The sequence below is a fragment of the Schistocerca piceifrons genome, chromosome 7 (assembly GCF_021461385.2).
Source record: "Schistocerca piceifrons isolate TAMUIC-IGC-003096 chromosome 7, iqSchPice1.1, whole genome shotgun sequence".
Taxonomy (NCBI): domain Eukaryota; kingdom Metazoa; phylum Arthropoda; class Insecta; order Orthoptera; family Acrididae; genus Schistocerca; species Schistocerca piceifrons.
Genome location: NC_060144.1, coordinates 522,813,538 through 522,834,648, shown reverse-complemented (window position 1 = coordinate 522,834,648; position 21,111 = coordinate 522,813,538). Strand labels below are relative to the sequence as shown.

Sequence of the window (21,111 nt, the reverse complement as noted above, 5' to 3'; positions counted from 1 at the left end):
AGAGCAAATAAATATGTGAGTGACTACTATGTAAACTTAAAATCAGTAATAGAAATGGATAGGCAGTTGGCAGCACAAGAAGCTACATTTGCATACCACAGTGCAATGCATAACCATAGCTTTAAGTCAATGGACTGTACTACAGCAGTTGTTAAAAAACTTTTCAATCCTAAATTTACATGTGGACACACAAAATGTAATGCAATCATTTCAAATGTTATTGCACTGTATGCAGCTCAGCAGGTTTTTAATGAACTGAAAAGTGCTCGATTCATTTCTGTAATGATTGATACGTCGAATCATCTGGATTTGAAGTTGGTTCCTCCCCTTATCAGGTATTTTCACCCTGAAAATGGCATCACGGTGAAAGTACTTGAATTGGTTAATTTAGCTGAAGAAAATTCAGATTTATTTCAGAATTATGTGCTGGAGGTTTTAAAGAAATATGACCTTGAGGGAAAGGTGATTGCAGTTTCTGCAGACAACACTAACACCAATTTTGGTGGTAAGCAGAGGAAAGGAAAAAACAATTTGTTCTATAAACTGCAACAGAACACAGTGAATAATACAATAGGTGTTAGCTGTCCAGCGCATGTGATGCACAATTCCTTATAAAGTGGCTCAGATTGCCTACTCATCGACTGCCAATTAATAGTAAACAAAATCTACCAGCATTTCCACATATATACAGTAAGGGTTGAATCTCTGAAGTCATTCTGTAAGTTTACTGAAACTGAATACAAAACTGTACTTGGGCACAGCAAGACAAGGTGGCTCTGCTACCAGCATTGGAAAGAATTGTAGAGATATTTCCTGCTTTGAAATCATATTTCATTTCCCTTGATAAGTGTCCTGTTACCCTTAAACAATTCTTTGATAACCCTGTGTCTATTGTTCTTCTACATTTTTTTGCTAGCCAGCTAAACTCTTTCTCCACAACAACTAAATGTATTGAGAAACAATAAATCACAATAGTGAAAGTTTATCAAATTATTGGGCAAATTACAATGTAGAAAATCTGAAAGATTTCTCACATCCTTTGTACATGAGACTCTAAGAATGCTGGAAGAAGAAGAGGGTGAAATTACTGTAGAACAATTTCATATTCACGCTGACATCTTCTATGACTCTTGCATTGAGTATATTAAAGAATGGTGTTTACCATTTCTCACATCTTTTAAAGCATTTGACTGGGTTAATACTGAAAAGGAGAAGCTACAGTGGAAGGATATTCAGGACTGTCGTGTTTTTGTCAAAAGTATTGTACCAAATTTTCCTGTTGATGAAGACGAACTGTTCGATGAATTTTCATGTGCACAGGACTTTATAAAAAGTGAAGAAGGAGACAAAGAAAGTGTTAGTGCAACGTGGTGTAAAATATTTGCTTATTTAAAATGTAAAAACATTAATATGAAAAACATGATTCATTTGGTGGAGTTTTGTCTGGCAATTCCTGGGTCAAATGCTGCTGTGGAGTGTGTGTTTTAGTTAGTGAACTCTTTTTGGTCGGGAGAGCCTTGCTCATTGTCAAAACACACTTTCATGTTGTATCGTGTACTGTCTTTTATTATACAATTTCAAACGAAAATGCTTTTCTTGATAAAGTACATAAAAGTGAAAAGTACGGTGATAGTGTGGCAGAATAATTGTAAAAAGTGATTTGGGATCATCTGAGTGGATCATCTGAGTGCACATTGTAAAGGTAAACTTGTATGTGTATTAAATTTAGTCAATACAATATTTATGTCCCGTTTTTTTTCTTCATTGTCCCAGGTTTTTCTCTAATTTATTTTAAATGTCCCTTTTTCCAATGAAAATGAAATGGACACCCTATCTATATATCATGTAAATAAATAAGAATGTGTGTGTGTGTGTGTGTGTGTGTGTGTGTGTGTGTGTGTGTGTGTGTGTGTGTGTGTGTGTGTGTGTGTGTGTGTTGGGGGGGGGGGGGGCGACATCTAGGCTATCATGCATGACAGCAGGCATGTTGCGTGGGTAGTATCACAGTGCATTCGGTGGGCTATTGATGCAGAATGCTGAGCAGAGAGAGGGGAGAAGATGTGGGAGGTAGGTGGAAGATGGAGAAGGGTAGTGGGCAGGCAGAAAACGAAGTTCATTCAGAAGACAGCTGGAAGCACTGTGACGTTGTACTATCCTTAAAGGTGGGGATGGGAATGAGAAGGGTGTGACATGTAAAAATGCTCTATAACTATCTTTTGGTATTCCTTTCCTGTATTTAATTGACATGGCGTGCTTTAAAAGTATGAAGTTATATTTTGTATATTATTTGTGCTGCTGACCGTTTCAAGTAGGTCATGAGAATGAGCCAATACTTCCATCAGTGTGTATAGTGATGAAAGATTATGCCACAAGGCTGAATATTACAGGTAAATTTAACATCCTCTCTCAGGTCATGTGGTGTAAAATGACAGAGAATAAGGAGTGTGTGAAATATATCCAACGTACAATGACATGGGCAAAGCTGCGGGTAAAAGGCTAGTACATACATAAAAATGGATGTAAGTGTTTATGTTCTACATCTCCTTTTAAACCACCAGATTGATTTTAACCAAATTTGGCACACACATTATTTATTGTCTGGAAAGTAGTGCTGTGGGGGTAAGAACTCCACAGTAATAGGGGTAAGTGTAAAAAGGGTTGGTAGCCCCTGACATTTAGGGTGCCCTGGGTAATTGGGGTATTGTGGAAGTGGTATTGTAATGCATTTCAGTGGGTATACTTGCTGATGGTTGTGGCTGAGCAGAGAGGGATGAGAGGAGGAGGTGTATAGTGGAAGGGAGTGGATGAGATGGACAGAGAATAAAGGGAGAAGATGGACAGACGGAGAGGTGGGAGGACAAGATGATCGAGGAGAAGAAAGACGGAGTGAAGGGTGTTGGGAGATGGGAAAAGAGAGAGAGGCGGGAGGGGGTGGGGTGTGAGAACTGATGTGGGCAGGTAGTTGAGAATTACGAGAAAGTGCTGAAAAGTAATGCCTCCAAATTTTTTATGTGAATACCTAAATTTAAGTGAAACAAACTTCAATTGTAATGGACCAGGATTTGAACCTGGGTCTTCTGCTTATGAGGCAGTTGCACTGACAAGTCATCTGGATACAGTGGTTATCGCACTTGCATGAACTACCCCAGGACCCATCCCGTCAGACCAAAATTTTCAACTTATCCACCCACTACTGATGTAGTGTCCCTTGCCCATTATCATCCTCATTACTCAGTGCATTTCGTCAATTCCCGTAAGAGTTTGAGCTCACTGTGCATATGCACTGAAAGGATCATTGGCCATCCTCGCCTTAATAATGTATGTGGTATCTACTTTTTGCTTTACACGTCTAGTTCTGTTGGACCAAATTGAGGAGCAAATCATCATCATCATGTAACATGTCAGTACAAGAAATTACAACAGAAAAGTTATAATACATAAAATAAAAGGTGTAAGAATCCTAACTAGATGACAAACTATAAGTTTATATAAATGCAATAAAAAATGTAACACAGAAATTAGTTTAATTTTTCCAGGAATTCCTTGACGGAATAGGAGTGACCCATGAGGAAACTCTTCAGTTTAGATTTGAAAGCATGTGGATTACTGCTAAGATGTGACTGTAGGGTTTCCCAGCGTAAACTATTGATGAAGGTTTCTCTGGTCTCCAGCTGGGTGGTAGCATTGATGATGTCGCGATGTCTCAGGTGGTGTCATACTACCCATCTTCTGGCGAAGTCACTCGCCAGAAGATGGGTAGTATGACAATTCCCGAAACGTCGTGACATATCAATGCTACCACCTGGCTGGAGACCCGAGAAACCTTCATTGGTACTGCTAAGATTTTTGAATTCGTGTGGTAGCTTATTGAAAATGAATGCTGCAGAATACTGCACACCTTTCTGCACAAGAGTCAATGCAGATTGGATTTCTGTCTAGTATTAACTGAGTGAAAAGAATATATAGAGAAGTCGGTGTCAGATAGCCAGTCTAATGAACTGGGGCTCACAAGAGGTTCACAAACTAACACCACATGTTGGCCGAACTGCCCATTTCTGAGCCATAAATACCCTTTGAGAATGGAAAGAGTTACCCCAAAATATAATACTGTAGGTCATAAGTGGATAAATGGATAGGTTAAAGTTACATATAGTGGAATTAATGAAGTTCGGTGGCAGGAGGAACAATGGTCAGGTGAATATAGGGTTATAAATACAAAATCAAACAGGGGTAATGCTGGAGAAGGTTTAATAATGAATAAAAAAAATAGGAGTGCGGGTAAGCTACTACAAACAGCATAGTGAACACATTATTGTGGCCAAAATTGACATGAAGCCCACACTTACCACAGTAGTACAAGTTTATATGCCAGCTAGCTCTGCAGATGACGAAGAGATTGATGAAATGTGTGATGAGATCAAAGAAAATATTCAGACACTGAAGGGAGACGAAAATTTAATAGTTATGAGTGACTGGAATTCAATAGTAGGAAAAGGAAGAGAAGGAAACATAGTAGGTAAATATGGAATGGGGGTAAGAAATGAAAGAGGAAGCCACCTGGTAGAATTTTGCACATAGCATAACTTAATCAAAGCTAACACTTGATTCAAGAATCATGAGAGAAGGTTGTGTGTACAGAAGAGGCCTGGAGATACTGGAAGGTTTCAGATAAATTATATAAATGATCTAGAGAGAATTTCTGTATGGTGTGAAAAGTGACAATTTGGCATTAAACAAAGAAAAGTGTGAGTTCACCCACATGGGTACTAAAAGAAATTCGATAAATTTTGGGTATACGATAAATCACACAAATCTAAGGGCTGTCAGTTTGACTAAATACCTAGGAATTACAATTACGAGCAACTTAAATTGGAAAGACCACATAGATAATGTTGTGGGGAAGGCAAAACAAAGACTGCACTTTATTGGCAGAACACTTAAAAGAAGCAACAAACCCACTAAAGAGAGAGCCTACATTGCACTTGTCCATCCTCTGCTGGAGTATTGCCGCGCGGTGTGGGATCCTTACCAGGTAGGATTGGCAGAGGACATCGAAAAGGTGGAAAGAAGGACAGCTTGTTTCATGTTATTGCGCAATAGGGTTGAGAGTGTCACTGATATGATACGCGAGTTGGGGTGGCAGTCACTGAAACAAAGGCGATTTTCTTTGCGGCGAGATCTGTTTAGAAAATTCCAGTCACCAACTTTCTCCTCCTAATGCAAAAATATTTTGTTGACAGACACCTACGTAGGGAGAAATGATCATCATAATAAAATAAGAGAAATCAGAGCTCAAACAAAGAGATTTAGGTGTTCCTTTTTCCCACTCGCCATTCGAGAGTGGAATGGTAGAGTAGTAGTATGAAAATGGTTTGATGAACCCTCTGCCACACTTAAGTGCGAATTGTAGAATAACCATGTAGAGGTAGACAGAGATTTAGGAACCAGATTTTAAATTGTAAGACATTTCCAGGGGCGGATGTGGACTCTGACCACAATCTATTGGTTATGAACTGTAGATTAAAACTGCAAAAAGGTGGGAATTTAAGGAGATGGGACCTGGATAAACTGACTAAACCAGAGGTTGTACAGAGTTTCAGGGAGAGCATAAGGGAACAATTGACAGGAATGGGGGAAAGAAATATGGTAGAAGAAGAATGGGTAGCTCTGAGGGATGGAGTAGTGAAGGCAGCAGAGGATCAAGTAGGTAAAAAGACGAGGGCTAGTAGAAATCCTTGGGTAACAGAAGAAATATTGAATTTAATTGATGAAAGGAGAAAATATAAAAATGCAGTAAATGAAGCAGGCAAAAAGGAATACAAACGTCTCAAAAATGAGATCGACAGGAAGTGCAAAATGGCTAAGCAGGGAAGGCTAGAGGACAAATGTAAGGATGTAGAGGCATATCTCACTAGGCGTAAGATAGATACTGCCTACAGGAAAATTAAAGAGACCTTTGGAGAAAAGAGAACCACTTCCATGAATATCAAGAGCTCAGATGGAAACCCAGTTCTAAGCAAAGAAGGGAAAGCAGAAAGGTGGAAGGAGTATATAGAGGGTCTATACAAGGACGATGTACTTGAGGACAATATTATGGAAATGGAAGAGGAGGAAGATGAAGATGAAATGGGAGCTATGATGCTGTGTGAAGAGTTTGACAGAGCACTGAAAGACCTAAGTCGAAACAAGGCCCCAGGAGTAGACAACATTCCATTAGAACTACTGACAGCCTCGGGAGAGCCAGCCCAGAAAAAATTCTACCATCTGGTGAACAAGATGTATGAGACAAGCGAAATACCCTCAGACTTCAAGAAGAATATAATAAATCCAATCCCAAAGAAAGCAGGTGTTGACATACGTGAAAATTACAGAACTATCAGTTTAATAAGTCACTGCTGCAAAATAATAATGCGAATTTTTTACAGATGAATGGAAAAACTGGTAGACGCTGACCTTGGGGAAGATCATTTTGGATCCCGTAGAAATATTGGAACATGTGAAGCAGTAGTGACCGTACGACTTATCTTAGAAGAAAGATTAAGGAAAGGCAAACCTATGTTTCTAGCATTTGTAGACTTAGAGAAAGCTTTTGACAATGTTGACTGGAATACTCTTTCAAATTCTGAAGGTGGCAGGGCTGAAATACAGGGAGCAAAAGGCTATTTACAATTTGTACAGAAACCAGAAGGCAGTTATAAGAGTCGAGGGGCATGAAAGGGAAGCAGTGGTTGGGAAGGGAGTGAGACAGGGTTTTAGCCTGTCCCTGATGTTATTCGATCTGTATATTGAGTAAGCAGTAAAGGAACAAAAGAAAACTTTGGAGTAGGTATTAAAATCCACGGAGAAGAAATAAAAACTTCGAGGTTCGCCGATGACATTGTAATTCTGTCAGAGACAGCAAAGGACTTGGAAGAGCAGTTGAACGGAATGGACAGTGTCTTGAAAGGAGGATATAAGATGAACATCAACAAAAGCGAGATGAGAATAATGGAATGTAGTCGAATGAAGTTGGGTGATGCTGAGGGAATTAGATTAGGAAATGAGACACTTGAAGTAGTAAATGAGTTTTGCTATTTGGGGAGCAACATATCTGATGATGGTTGAAGTAGAGAGCATATAAAATGGAGACTGGCAATGGCAAGGAAAGCGTTTGTGAAGAAGAGAAATTTGTTAACGTTGAGTATAGATTCAAGTGTCAAGAAGTCTTTTCTGAAAGTATTTCTAAGGAGTGTAGCCATGTATGGAAGTGAAACTTGGACAATAAATAGTTTGGACAAGAAGAGAACAGAAGCTTTCGAAATGTGGTGCTACAGAAGAATGCTGAAGATTAAATTGGTAGATCACATAACTAATGAGGAGGTATTGAATAGGAGTGGGAGAAGAGAAATTTGTGGCGCGACTTGACTAGAAGAAGGGATCGGTTGGTAGGACATGTTCTGAGGCATCAAGGGATCACCAATTTAGTATTGGAGGGCAGTGTAGAGGGTAAAAATTCTAGAGGGAGACAAAGAGATGAATAGATGAATACACTAAGCAGATTCAGAAGGATGTAGGCTGCAGGAGGTACTGGGAGATCAAGAAGCTTGCACAGGATAGAGTAGCATGGAGAGCTGCATAAAACCAGTCTCTGGACTGAAGAGCACAACAACATGTCATAAGTAAATGAAAATAAGCAAAGTAAATTACTTTTCATGTCAAACTATCGCTTACTATAGGTGCTGTTCTAATAGTAAAAATGGCAGCATTAAGTTGTTTTGACATGTCCTGGCTGTGGTTCCAAAGATACTGGTTTTGATGTCTGGTCAATCCTACTGCTTCTGGCTGACATTTATTACTTCTTTCGCCTCTGGCAATTTTTATGATGTGAGAAAACGCCAAGTTGCACCCTGTTTCAGAGTCGCATTATACCGTATGTAGGTTTACAACTGGCTGTGCAAGTCATTCCAAAGGATGGAGGAGAGCAATGATATACCACCTTCAGCAGGACCTCCTGCTGCTGCTTCCGTTGTTGTTGTTGTTGTTGTTTGTGTTTTCAGTCCCAAGACTTGTCTGCTGCATATCTCCATGCTAGTCTATCCTGTATGAGCCTCTTCATGTCTGCATAACTATTGCAACCTTCATTCATTTCAGTGTACTTACAGTATTCTAACCATGGTTTCCTCTACAATTTTTACCCTTCAACGCTTCCTTCCATTACGAAATTAACAATTCCCTAAAGCTGCAGGAGTGTCCTATCAACCAGTCTTTTCTATTAGTAAAGTGATGCTGTATACTTATTTTTTCCCCAGTTTGATTCAATGCCATTGCATTTTTCATATGAACTACCCATATAATCTTCAGCATTCTTCTACAATAGATGTTTCAAAGGCTTCTATTCCCTTCTTGTCTGAACTACTTACTGTCCACGTTTAATTTCCGGACAGGGCTACACTCCAGACAAATACCTTCAGGTAAGGCTTCCTTAAATGTATACACTGTTCAATCACAGTAATGTGACCACCTGTCAGAAGCCTGAATAACCATCTTTTGTAGCACACGACTCAAAATGTAGGTCAAATTTAAATGAATGCAAAATCTCCAAGATTAGGGATCATTTACAGAGACTTGATTTTAGCACAGACTTGAATGCGAGATGCTTGTATTAGTTTCCACAATGACACTTTGTCTCAAAACCTGGAAGAAAATCCAAAGAAATTCTGGTCATATGTAAAGTATTCTAGTGGTATGATACAGTTGATGCCTACTCTACGCGATAGTGATGGAAATACTGTTGACGATAGTCCTGCCAAAGCAGAATTACTAAACACAGCCCTCCGAAATCCCTTCACCAAAGAATATGAAGTAAATATTCCAGAATTCAAATCAAGAGCAGCTGCCGACATGAGTAACTTAGAAGTAGGTATCCTCAGAGTTGTAAAGCAATTTAACTCATGTAATAAAAGCAAGTCTTCTGGGCCAGACTGTATACCAATTAGATTCCTTTCAGAGTATGCTGATGCAATAGCTCCCTACTTAACTACCATATACAACTGTTTGCTTGATGAAAGATCCGTACCCAAAGACTGGAAAGTTGCACAAGTCACACAAAAATTCAAGAGAGGTTGTAACATTGTTCTTGTGAAACACAAGTAACACTGTACACACACGCAGTGCTGGGTGCTATTGACAAGGGATTTCAAATTGATTCCATATTTCTAGATTTCCTGAAAGCTTTTGACACTGTACCACACAAGCAACTTGTAGTGAAATTGCATGCTTATGGAATATCTTCTCAGTTACATGACTGGATTTGTGATTTCCTGTCAGAGAGATCACTGTTTGTAGTAATTGACGGAAGGTCATGAAGTAAAGCAGAAGTGATTTCTGGCATTCATCAAGGTAGTGTTATAGGCCCTCTGCTGTTCCTTGTCTGTATAAATAATTTTGGAGATAATCTGAGCAGCCGTCTTGGGTTGTTTGCAGATGATGCTGTTGTTTATCATCTTGTGGAGTTGTCAGAAGATCAAAACAAATTTCAAAACAATTTAGGAAAGATATCTGTATGTTGTGAAAATTGGCAATTGATGTTAAACAATGAAAAGTGTGAGGTCGTCCACATGATTGCTAAAAGGAATCCGTTATTGCTAAAAGGAATCCGTTAAACTTTGGTTACATGGTAAATCGGCCAAATCTAAAGGCTGTAAATTCCATTAAATACCTAGGAATTACAATTATGAACAATTAAAATTGGAAAGAACACACACAGTGTTTTGGGGGAAGGCAAACCAAAGATTGCGTTTCATTGGCAGAACACTTAGAAAATGTAGCAGATCTGCTAAAGAGACTGCCTTCACCACGCTTGTCCATCCTCTTTTGGACTAATGTTGCATAGTTTAGGATTCTTGCCATATAAGATTAACAGGGTACATAGAGAAAGTTCAAAGAAGAGCAGCATGTTTGTATTATTTGAAATAGAAGAGAGTGTGTCAATGACATGATACAGGATTCGGGGTAGACATAATTAAAATGAAGGTGTTTCTCATTGTGATGGAATCTTCTCATTAAATCTCAATCGCCATCTTTCTCCTCCGAATCCAAAAATATTTTGTTGATGCTGACGTACATAGGAAGAAACAATCATCACAATAAATTAAGGGAATCAGAGCTCACACAGAAAGATGTCAGGCACTTAAGTGTGATTTGTGGACTATCCATGTATATGTAGATGTACATTATACCAGCAATTTCCTAACCATATATGTACTTTGACCATTGTCACTTTTTCATTTTGCCATTTCCTAATCTGTTATCCTCTGCATTGTCTGATTTACGTTTTTGTTGATGTTCATCTTACATGCTCCTTTCAAGAGACTGTCCATTCCATACAGCTGCTCTTCCAAGTCCTTTCTTCCCTCTGATGGAACTGCAGTGTCACCAGCAAGCATCAAAGTTTTTATTTATTCTCCCTGAACTTTAATTCATTCTCCATATTTTTCTTTCGTTTTCTTTAGTGCTTGCTCAATGTACAAACTGAATAACATCGTAAACTCTTTCTCACTCTCTTCTCAACCACTGTTTCCATTTCATGCTCTTTCACTCTTATAATCTCTGTTCGTTTTCTGTACAAGTTGTAAATAATATTTCACTCCTTGTGTTTTATCCCTGCTACTTTAAAATTTCAGAGCATAGTCCAGTCAGTATTGTCAGAAGCTTTCTCTAAATCTACAAATGCTGTAAATGTGTTTGCTTTTGTTCAACATTCCATCTAGGATAGATAAGTCGTTGGGTCAGTATTGGCTCCCATGTTTACAGAACGTGAGATCATCTTCAACCAGTTTTTTCTATTCTTCTGTAATTTGTATCAGTATTTTTCATCCATGTCTTATTGTACTGATGGTCTGATAATACATTTGTCAGCCCCTGCCTTCTGTGGAAGTAGAATTATTACAATTTTCGTGAAGTTTACATTTGATGTCCACCCCAAATCCTGTACCACGTCGTCGTCTTGCATACCAGTGGAACCATTTTGTCATAACCAATAAACTGTGGTTAGAGAGTGTACATCTACCCCTTGGAAATGTCTTAAAGGTTAAAATCTTGTTTTGAAATATGTTAAACTTCTGAAGGAATATTGTATGCCAGGGATTTTGTTTCCATCTATGTCTTTCAGTGCTTTAAAAATTCTTCTCACATTGTCATATCTAGCATCCCTTCTTCATTTACTTTCTCTTCCATTCCTATAATATTGTTTTTTGAGCTTTCCCTTTTTTGCTTGGTAATGGCTTTCCATTTGAGGTCTTTGTATTCACACAGCTGCTTCTCTTGTCTCCAAAGTTCTCTTTAATTTCTCAGTAGACAGCATCTATCTTCCCCCTAGCCACACATGCTTCTACAGTGTTGCATTTTTTCCTCTACCAATTCCTACTTGGCCATTTTGCACTGCGTCAGTCTCATTTTTTAGAAATCTATATCCATTTCACTTGCTTCATTTGCTGCATTTTTATATTGTCTCCTTTCTACAGTTAAATTTAATATCTCCTGCATTATCCAGAGATTTCTGCTAGGCCTTGTTGTTTTACCCATGTGATCCTACGCTGCTTTCCATATTTCATCTCTCAAAGCTGCCTGTTCGTCTTATATGTACCCCTTTCCCCCTGTTTCAGTCCAGTTTTTCCAGTGTTCCCTCTGAAAACCTCAACAACCTGTGGTTCCTTACATTTAGTCAAGTGTTTCCCGTGTTCCCTCTGAAAACGTCAACAACCTGTGGTTCCTTACATTTATCCAGGTCTCATGTCCCTAGTATCCTATCTTTTTGTAATTTCTTCAGTTTTGATAACAGTTTATAACTAATATGTTAAGATCGCTTTGCCTGTGTAACTGTCTTAACAGTTTAAAATCTGATTTTGAAATCTTGTCTTTCCACTATGCAATCAATATGAAACCTGCAACTGTCCTCAGGTCTCTTCCATGTCTACAGATATCTTTCATGATTCTTAAACTAAGTGTTAGTGATGATTAAATTATGCTGTGTGCAAAATTCTACCAGGTAGTCTTTCATTTCTCTCCCCCAGTCCATGTTCCCCTAAGATTTTTTCTTCATTTCCTTTCCCTACTGTTAAATTCCAGGCACCAATCACAGTTAAATTTTAATCTCCCTTGCGTATCTGAATAATTTTCTTTATCTCATCGTACTTTTATTCAATCTCTTCATCATGTGTGAAGCTAGTATGTGTATAAACTTTTACTACTGTGGTGAGTGTCAGTTTGTGTCTATCTTGGCTACAATAAAGCATTCACTGTGCTGTTCATAGTAGCTTGCCCACATTCCTGTTTTATTATTATTTATTTGGCCTACTCCTGCATTACCCCTATTTGATTTTGTGTTGATAAACCTGATACTGGGCTGTGTAAAACTCCTGTTCCTCCTGCCACAACACGCAATTAATTCCTGCCATATCTAGCTTCAGTCTATCCATTTCTTTTTCCAGTTCTCTAACCTACTTACCCGATTGAAATCCAACACTCCACAATCTGATCTGTAAAGTGCCAGTTTTATCATACAATGCAGGCTTTCTTGGCTAGTAGTAGCATCCTTAGTATTTTTGTTTCATGGGCATTAGGCCATAGTCCCTTCCTAACGTTTCATCTTCCAGTGCTAGAAACATCATCAGAGGCTGTAATGACACTGGGAGCAGTTACAGTCTCAAACAAACTCAGCAAGTGGAGCTGTTCATAAGTATCCACACAACAGTCAGTTTGTCATGCCATCAGACTGCTGCCTTAAGTCATGGAGCCGTGTCGACACGTGTTACGGGACTTGTTGTAGTGGGGCATAGTTGCCACCTTTTTTCTGTATTTGGCACTATGGCCAACAACTTATTTAATTTTAGTCCTTGTTTCTTTTCTGTTAAATTTGTTTTTGTATTTTTCAATTTCTATTGTCTCTCTGTACATCCTAGCACAGTAATCATTGGATCTTGATAAAACCATAAAATCAGAGAAATGAATGTCCCAGTGCATAATCTGCTACTGCTGATTTCTCCGTGTTGTCCAGATGACAATTACTCATGGTTCCTTAAGGTCAGTTTAATGTTTATTGTTGTAGTTCCTGTGTACATTTGGCCTTGCGTGCAGGGGATTTTCTACACTCCTGTGACAATTTGTGAGTTTAGGTCCTTTGCAGTGTTCAAATATTCATGCACATTTCTTGTCAATACTGTGTCTTCTAAGTACTCTGCTGATGTAGTGTATGACTATCTTTGTGATTGGGAGGAAAAGTATCCCTTTATTTCGTTATTCTTCACTAGAAGGTCCAACATGTAATGGCCTAGTTATCTACTTGTCACAGTAGCCATTTCTTCTGGAGGCAGTTCTGAAATGACTGAGCTTCCCTTCCAAGTGCTGTGGTTCACAGATTCTTTCAGCCCTTTCTACCAATGTTTTGATTAATCCTTTTCTTTGCTTGGGGTAGTGGTTGGAATGTCTGTGAAGGTATCTATCCCTGTGAGAGGATTTTCCATAGTCTTTGTACACTAAAGTTCCAGCAGTTTTCTGAAGACGTACAGAGTGATTTTTTTTTCCACCATTTACAAACTCTATACCTGCACTGGTGAAACACTGCACTTGACAATTCACATTATGTCAAGCTAAGTTGGCTATACTGCAATAGTGATGTTGCACCAGCAACCTCGCACAGATAGCAGATGACGCGGTTTTCTGTTCCATCTTGTAAAATTGACCAAGAACAGAATATATAAGAATTAGTTTTTGGCTTGTTACCACAATAACAGCAAATAAACTGTGTAGTAATGTATATATAATCATAAAGAAGCACACATTTTACGCATTGATGCTGACCGATATTTTGAAAACAATACGGTACATAGTTTACAAAATAAGTAATAACTGAAATTGTAACTTCTCACTCTGTCTTATGATGATGATGATGATGATGATGATGATGATGATGCAATAAATAACCATATTCGTAGCTTTCACTCACCATTTTACAGTGACAATGGCGCATTTCCATCAAGGTCTCCATCGTTACTGTAGTCGGAATCAGTACCAAAACCAGCTTTATGTTCGTCATCACAATCCACAACAAATGCACCTTTCCTAACAGGACTTTGCATTCATCTAGCACTTTCTAAGGGAAATCTGTACTTTTCAGCACCATTTTTAGTGTCTTTTCCCACTGCTGAAAAGTTCACTTACTTTCAACGAAACTAGTAACTTTGTTGCCGTAGGATGTTCTTTCCTGCTGTAGTACACATAAATATGCCTGCAAATTGCACCAGTCTTGAAAGAATCCAAGTCAGTGACAGGGTGAGGCTGCTGTTTCTTCTTTCCAAGAGTCACTAAAACTACATTATCTGATCCAGACAGCTCCAAATGATTGGGGCCCACGTTTTTATACTTCAATTTTTGCAATAACACTCCCTCTCTTACTGCTACTGTTTTTGCACTAATTCCAAAACCTTTTGATGTTCATTCCACAACTTTGACAGGAACTGATAGCAGTCCATTAGTACTTGGGTATTCTTTCTGCTTGTAAGGCTCACAAAGGTTCTTTGCCCCTCTCCAAGTATAAGAATTTTCTAAACCACTGTAACAAAGCACAGCACAATGCAAGCACATGATAGAAGTGATACACAATACACATTGTTTTTGTTCACAAGAAAAAAAGCGGGTCAGCCGGCATTGATTCACGCCCCACACCTTGCGCCTCGCACTTCTTATTCTTCGCATGTCAGCTGTTTCGCTGCCAACTTCAAACGCGTATGTCAAGTGCAAAGTTTCAGCAGCCTGAGTATAGGGATTGATGGATGAGAGGATACGGAACAAAAAGGGCTTAATGGACTTTTGTGTGGAAATGCATGGTTTCTGTCTTAGAGACCATTTAAAGATACATATATTGTTACAGAGACTGTGCCTCTCCTGCCATAGTAATTGATAATGTGTCCGATTCACTTCTCTTGCTGATTCACCTTGTAGTGGATGTGATACGGCAGTGTACACAATGGTTTCATATTTGCATCGAGAGCTTGCCAACATGGTGTTTGCTTACGGAAAGGCAAATGGAAATGGGCAGCGAGCAGTGAGACCGTATCAGGAGACCTATCCCCAATGACAATAACCACTACATTAAATGTTTCCAACAGTGTTTTGTCATTTGTCTGACAGAGTCATTTCAGGAAGCAGGAAATCATGAAGGACATATCTGAAATGTTCAGACGCCAGATTTGGAGGAAAATGTGGTTAACACTGTGGAAGGTGACTGCAGTGTCAGTACCAGGCAGTTTGCCCGTCAGTACAGGGTAGCCAGATGACAATGTGGAACAATCTTCATGACAATTGTTGCTACCCTTATCACTTAAAGCATGTGCAGGGCTTACTAGCTACAGACTTTCCATATCAGGAGTAGTTTCGTCACTGGTTCCTTCACAAGGCAACCATGATTCTAGGATTTGTGTCATCCATTCTATTCAAAGACGAGATCACCTTTATGTGGATATCTTCAACTTTCATAATGGTCATCTGTGGGATGGTATGCAGAACCCCTATGGTATGGTGACAGTGAATCACCAGTATCGGTGCAGCCAAAATGTGTAGTCTGGGATAATTGACAACAATATTTTGGGATCAGTCTTCCTTCCATGTTGCCTAACAGGCCGGAACTATTGGCATTCCTTGCAGGTGACTTTGCCTCCCCAGCTGGAAGAAGGGGAAGGATTATGTGGCTGCTGCATGATGCTCCAGCCCACGTCGCTGTTAACATTCAGACGCATCTCAATTGTGTCTTCTCTGCTCGATGGATAGGACAAGAGGTCCAGTTGCATAGCCTGCTTGTTCATCTGATCTCAAACCTTGAGATTTCTGGTTATGTGGTCATATAAAATGTATTGTGTATGCAGAACCCATTCCAGATGTGGATGCACTGTAGCAGTGTATTCATGCTGCTGTTGACACTGTTCGTATGCAGCCTGGTTAATGCAAATATGTGTGAAAGAACATGCTATGGGGCGTACGATCACGCATTGAGGCACATGGAAAACATTTTCAAGACATACTGTAACTGTGGTTGCATGGTACAGCATGTATTTGACCAAAGTATCTGTAACAATGTATGATTGAATAAATGGTCTCTAACATGAAAACCATGCATTTCTGGACGTAAATTCATTATACCTTTTTTTTTCCGTATTCTCTCATCGATCAATCCCTAGACTTTTTACACGGTGGAAAAAATCAACCTGTTTACATTCAAAAATGAAACTGGAACTCCTCTTTCCATAGTGAACTATACATTGGTATTAATATAATTCAGAAAATTTAGAAGTTCTGAGAGTTCATTTTCTCCACGAGGCCATATAATGAAAGTACCATCCCTGTACTGAAACTGACATAAAGGTTTCTTATTGCCATCTGAGGACAGACTCTGTGCTCAGTGTGTTCCCCACAGCCACACCATAGGTTTGCTCATAGAACTTGTTGCCCCATTGAAAGTAAGTTGATCTGATGGTGGTGGTGGTGGTGGTGGTGGTGGTGGTTAGTGTTTAACGTCCCGTCGACAACGAGGTCATTAGAGACGGAGCGCAAGCTCGGGTTAGGGAAGGATTGGGAAGGAAATCGGCCGTGCCCTTTCAAAGGAACCATCCCTGCATTTGCCTGAAACGATTTAGGGAAATCACGGAAAACCTAAATCAGGATGGCCAGAGATGGGATTGAACCGTCGTCCTCCCGAATGCGAGTCCAGTGTGCTAACCACTGCGCCACCTCGCTTGGTAGTTGATCTGAGACAATCTTTAAATAGATCTGACATGTCTTTTTGCAAAAATACTTTCCAACTTTTGTAACGTTATCCCATTAAGAGGGACTAAAACTTCCCATTATATCACTTGAACTGAACCTGAAGAATTTTAATTTTTTGATAAAATGATTAGATTCTCTAATGTAAGTGTAAGTTTTTCCTTTAAATGGCCGTAGGTGAGTAGCGAAGTGTTTGGTGGTAGTCCCGTAAATCAATCAGTAGAGCTAACAGTAGGTGTTAATGGAATGTGAGGTTTGTAAATTTGTGCCAAATCATGCAGTTTTAGTGATAATGCTTCTGATTTGGTGAAATCCTTCTTGTCTAGGGAGAGATGAAAAAGGCTTTTATTAACTTATCCTTTATTGTAAGGAGAGAACTTCTGGGATCTCCCGTAAGCTCTTTCTATTTTGCTGGTTGTAATGTACTTTATTGTGGCAATCTTCCTTCCTCATTATCACTGTAGCACTACCCTTATCTGCTGCAAGTATTAGAATGTCTTTATCAGTATGTAAATGTTGGCGAGCTTTCATCTTGCCTATTACTAAGTTATTGCTAGAGGGCTGGCTCCTGATGATGTCTCCAGCATTGAGAGATGAAACGGTAGGCAGAGGAATAGCCTTGGAGCATGACCTAACACTCATAAAAACAAAAAGCCCCAAGAATGCCAGTCTTGTTTCTCTGACATCCTCCTAAGCGGTGCCCACCTGAAGATCCAAATGGAGGACTATTTTACCTCCTGAATAACGGGAGAGTGTGCCATCACCATTTAACCACACAGTAGTGCCGCATGCCCTACAGGGGACAAACAAATAGCTGTAGTTTCCTGTTGCTTTCAGCCATTCACAGTATCAGCATAACAAGGTCATGTCAACGGAGCAAATAATTTTCTTCTTGAAGGTAACTAATGGACAGCCATTCTGTCTCCTTTTAATTTACAGTTTTCTCAACTGAACTTACTATGAATCAAGAGTAAAATTTAAGAATATTATGAAAAAAAGAGAGACTGCTACTAGCCTTGACGATGATATTGTTGTCATTCCAACCTTGGACTTTCCAAAAGTAAAACTTTTGCAAGGTAAATGTGAATGAAAAGGAGAAAGAATGGCTGGCCAGTAGTTACCTACATTCAAGAATTAATGATAATAGACACACTTAAAAATTATTTACTTTGTTTGGGTGATTAGCAGCATTGAAAGTATGTTGTAGGCCCCATGTGTTGTGGCACTGGTGGGTACTTACGCTCAAGTCCCATAGCTTCTACTTGTCTTCAGCAGCAAAATGCTGGTTCTTTATAAATCTTCCTTTTCCCAGTTACAATTACTTGTGTTATGATGTAGAGTTTCGTAATCCGACAGGAGTAAGACTATGTAACTATAGTAATTTCACTAGTTAGCATGATACGGAACATAGCTGATGTTCACTCTGACTCCCACACTTTACAAAGGGTGGTCAGACACAGTCTGGAAAGCTTGTATGGGTGTTTCAGGGTAGGTTGTGCTGACAAATAATTGTTAAGAAAGAATTCGATATATTGCACTGTTTCTGAGTTAATTAGCATTGAACTTAGACAATGAGTCCATTGCGTGCACAGATTCAGGCGCCATTGCATACACAAACTCAAGCAGTGTCACCAAACGTGTTCTTCGATCAGTTTCCGAAAACCAAAGAGAGCAGTGCAAAAATTGGACATGGAATGGTAGTAAGGATTGAACCAGAAGCCCAGACATTTGAGCCAGAAGCTGTGCAGTCTCATGTGTTATCATCTATGCTGTGAGAACTACTGACACACAGTGTATTTGGTGGGCTGCTTGAATTTACATGTGCAACAGCCTGATTGGTTAACTTCAGTGTTAATTAACTTTGAAATGATGCACTGTATCAGATTTTCTTAACTATTCTCACCAAAACTTACCCTGCAACACCCTTACAAGCATTTCAGACTGTTTCTGATGACAACCCTTTATAATAGCTTGTAAAAGGATAATGGGAATTGACACTTTTCATACTTAGCTAGTAAATAGATCCATTTAGTAGACAGATCTTTTATGTTGACATAAGTCACTTCAGTAGTACCAGTAAAGTTTTTTCTTAATGAGTTAACACATATTTCACGTTAACTCTGTTAGTGTCATCACATTATTCATAACTGTTACTTTTTAGTATCTGTGGTATCCCGTATTTACTCGAATCTAAGCCGCACTTTTTTTCCGGTTTTTGTAATCCAAAAACCCGCCTGCGGCTTAGAATCGAGTGCAAAGCAAGCGGAAGTTCTGAAAAATGTTGATAGGTGCCGCCACAACTAGCTTCTTCCGTCGAATATATGTAGCGCTACACAAGTATGCTTTGTGGGCACAAAGATAAATACTGGCGCCAAAACCTCTGCATCAGTAAATAAATTAAAAAAAAAAGAAGGTAGAAGACGAGCTTTTTTTTTTCTCCTCCCCGAGTTTCGACCACTGCATTTTCATACATTATCCAACGAAGTAAATACAAATTCCGTATTGTTCATCTTCGAATGTAGCAGAATTTCAATGTACTACGAAAATCCGACTGGCAAGACTGTTGGGGATGTTTGTCAATATGGCCAACTCTACGTTCCGAGTTTTTTCCTACCTGTGAGAAGAGATGGTTGCTAACAGGAACCTGATGAAATGTGAATCACATGCAGTATTCTCTTCACCACAAGTATAATACGAATATAAACATTTTGCCATGTATTCTTTCGTGTTTGCTGCTATCTCATTTAAATCCTGTCTGCGTAATAAACTACGAAACTAGAGTGAGACAGCAGCAAACGCGGAAGAATATACGTATCGTGTCATGTTTATATTCGTATTATTCTTATGCCTAATAGTGATACAGTCAGAAATGAAGCACGGCAACTGACTAGATTTTAAATGTAAGATTACTAATTTCTGTGCAGAATTTGATGTACTAAAGAAGCGGCCGCAAAGATTTTCAAACGGAGGAAAATTTTCGCAAAACTCTCGTTCAGAACATGTTCTATCATACGCATTTGGTTCTTTTTGATCATTATCAAAGAAAGCAGCAGTGTAAGTAACAACAAATAGCAGTCTCTTGCCATTGTTTCGCTAATGAGACGATTCCTCTTTTTTTTTTTTTTTTTTTTTTTAAAAAAGCGGCGGTAGCGCGCGCAAAAGCAAGTCATGCCGCGAGCGGCGACAGGCCGTAAACACGCACTATCAAAATGCGACAAACAATGCATTACACAGTACAGTAATGCATTTTCATCTTAGAGTGACGTAAACACCCATAACAAAGAAAACGGCACTTATCAGATCAAAGCAAAATAAGCAATCGATTCAAACCAGATGAAGCACGTGAAAAAGGAAGGGTACCCGTATAAATACGGACGGAGCGCCTGACGAATTGCAATGGCTACCTGGTAAAGCTTAACTACTAAGCTTACGACTCGAACCAAACTACTGTAGCTGTATCGTCTTTCATTCGACCTAAATTGTGTCTCATATTACAATGGAGCAACTTTGTTTCGATTTGGAGGTGCGGCCTAAAACTTTTCTCTCCCCTTGAATTTCGAGTCTCAAATTTCAGGTGCGGCTTAGATTCGGGAAATTTTTTTTTCCTTTATTTCGAGTCTCATTTTTCAGGTGCGGCTTAGATTCGAGTAAATACGGTATATTTTTTTCAAAATAAAATCTGAACATCAGTTGTAAAATGCAGATATTCATTTCACTTAATTAGTTTTGACAGAATACTCCATCTTCAGAAGTCTACAAAATTTAGGCAAAAATAAATCCCTAGAACATGGGCATACATGTAGGTAAAGTACAGTACCGTATTACAGAAACTCACGTAATATTGGTTCAGCAGATGTCATTTCCTAAGTTCAGTGAATCGTAATGCCATGACATATTGCAGAGTGTAGGTAGTGTATGGGATTATTACATCCTCAATAGACATCACAGCAAACTTCACTAATAGCTCGACAAGCTTGAACTGACATAAGGCATCAAGTTCATCACATTTCATTGTTTCTGTGCCAGTGTAAATAACAAATTTTTCCTCTTTGGATGACTCCAAGAGAATTATCAAAATGATCAGCACCGCTCATGATGCAATCTTCTGTGTATATATAGCAATTACCATAAACCACTTGTCATGTGAATCACAGCTCCTCTTGGAGCTATGCAGATATTTAAAAGAGATATTCCTTTCTTGGATTTTGTGTCAGCCTTTAGTAGAGTGACGGGAGAGTTATTGATTTTCCTTACACAGGACAGCTCAGATTGGACACTAAACACGATATTTGTCATAATTTCTTCACTATCTTCTTTGTT

At 39.0% G+C, this 21,111-nt stretch overlaps 1 protein-coding gene across 1 annotated transcript in view; it reads left to right on the top strand.

Moving 5' to 3' along the window:
• The window catches only part of LOC124804996 (E3 ubiquitin-protein ligase SH3RF1), a 213,527-nt gene that overhangs the window by 116,278 nt on the left and 76,138 nt on the right, over positions 1-21,111 (top strand). The window lies entirely within an intron of this gene.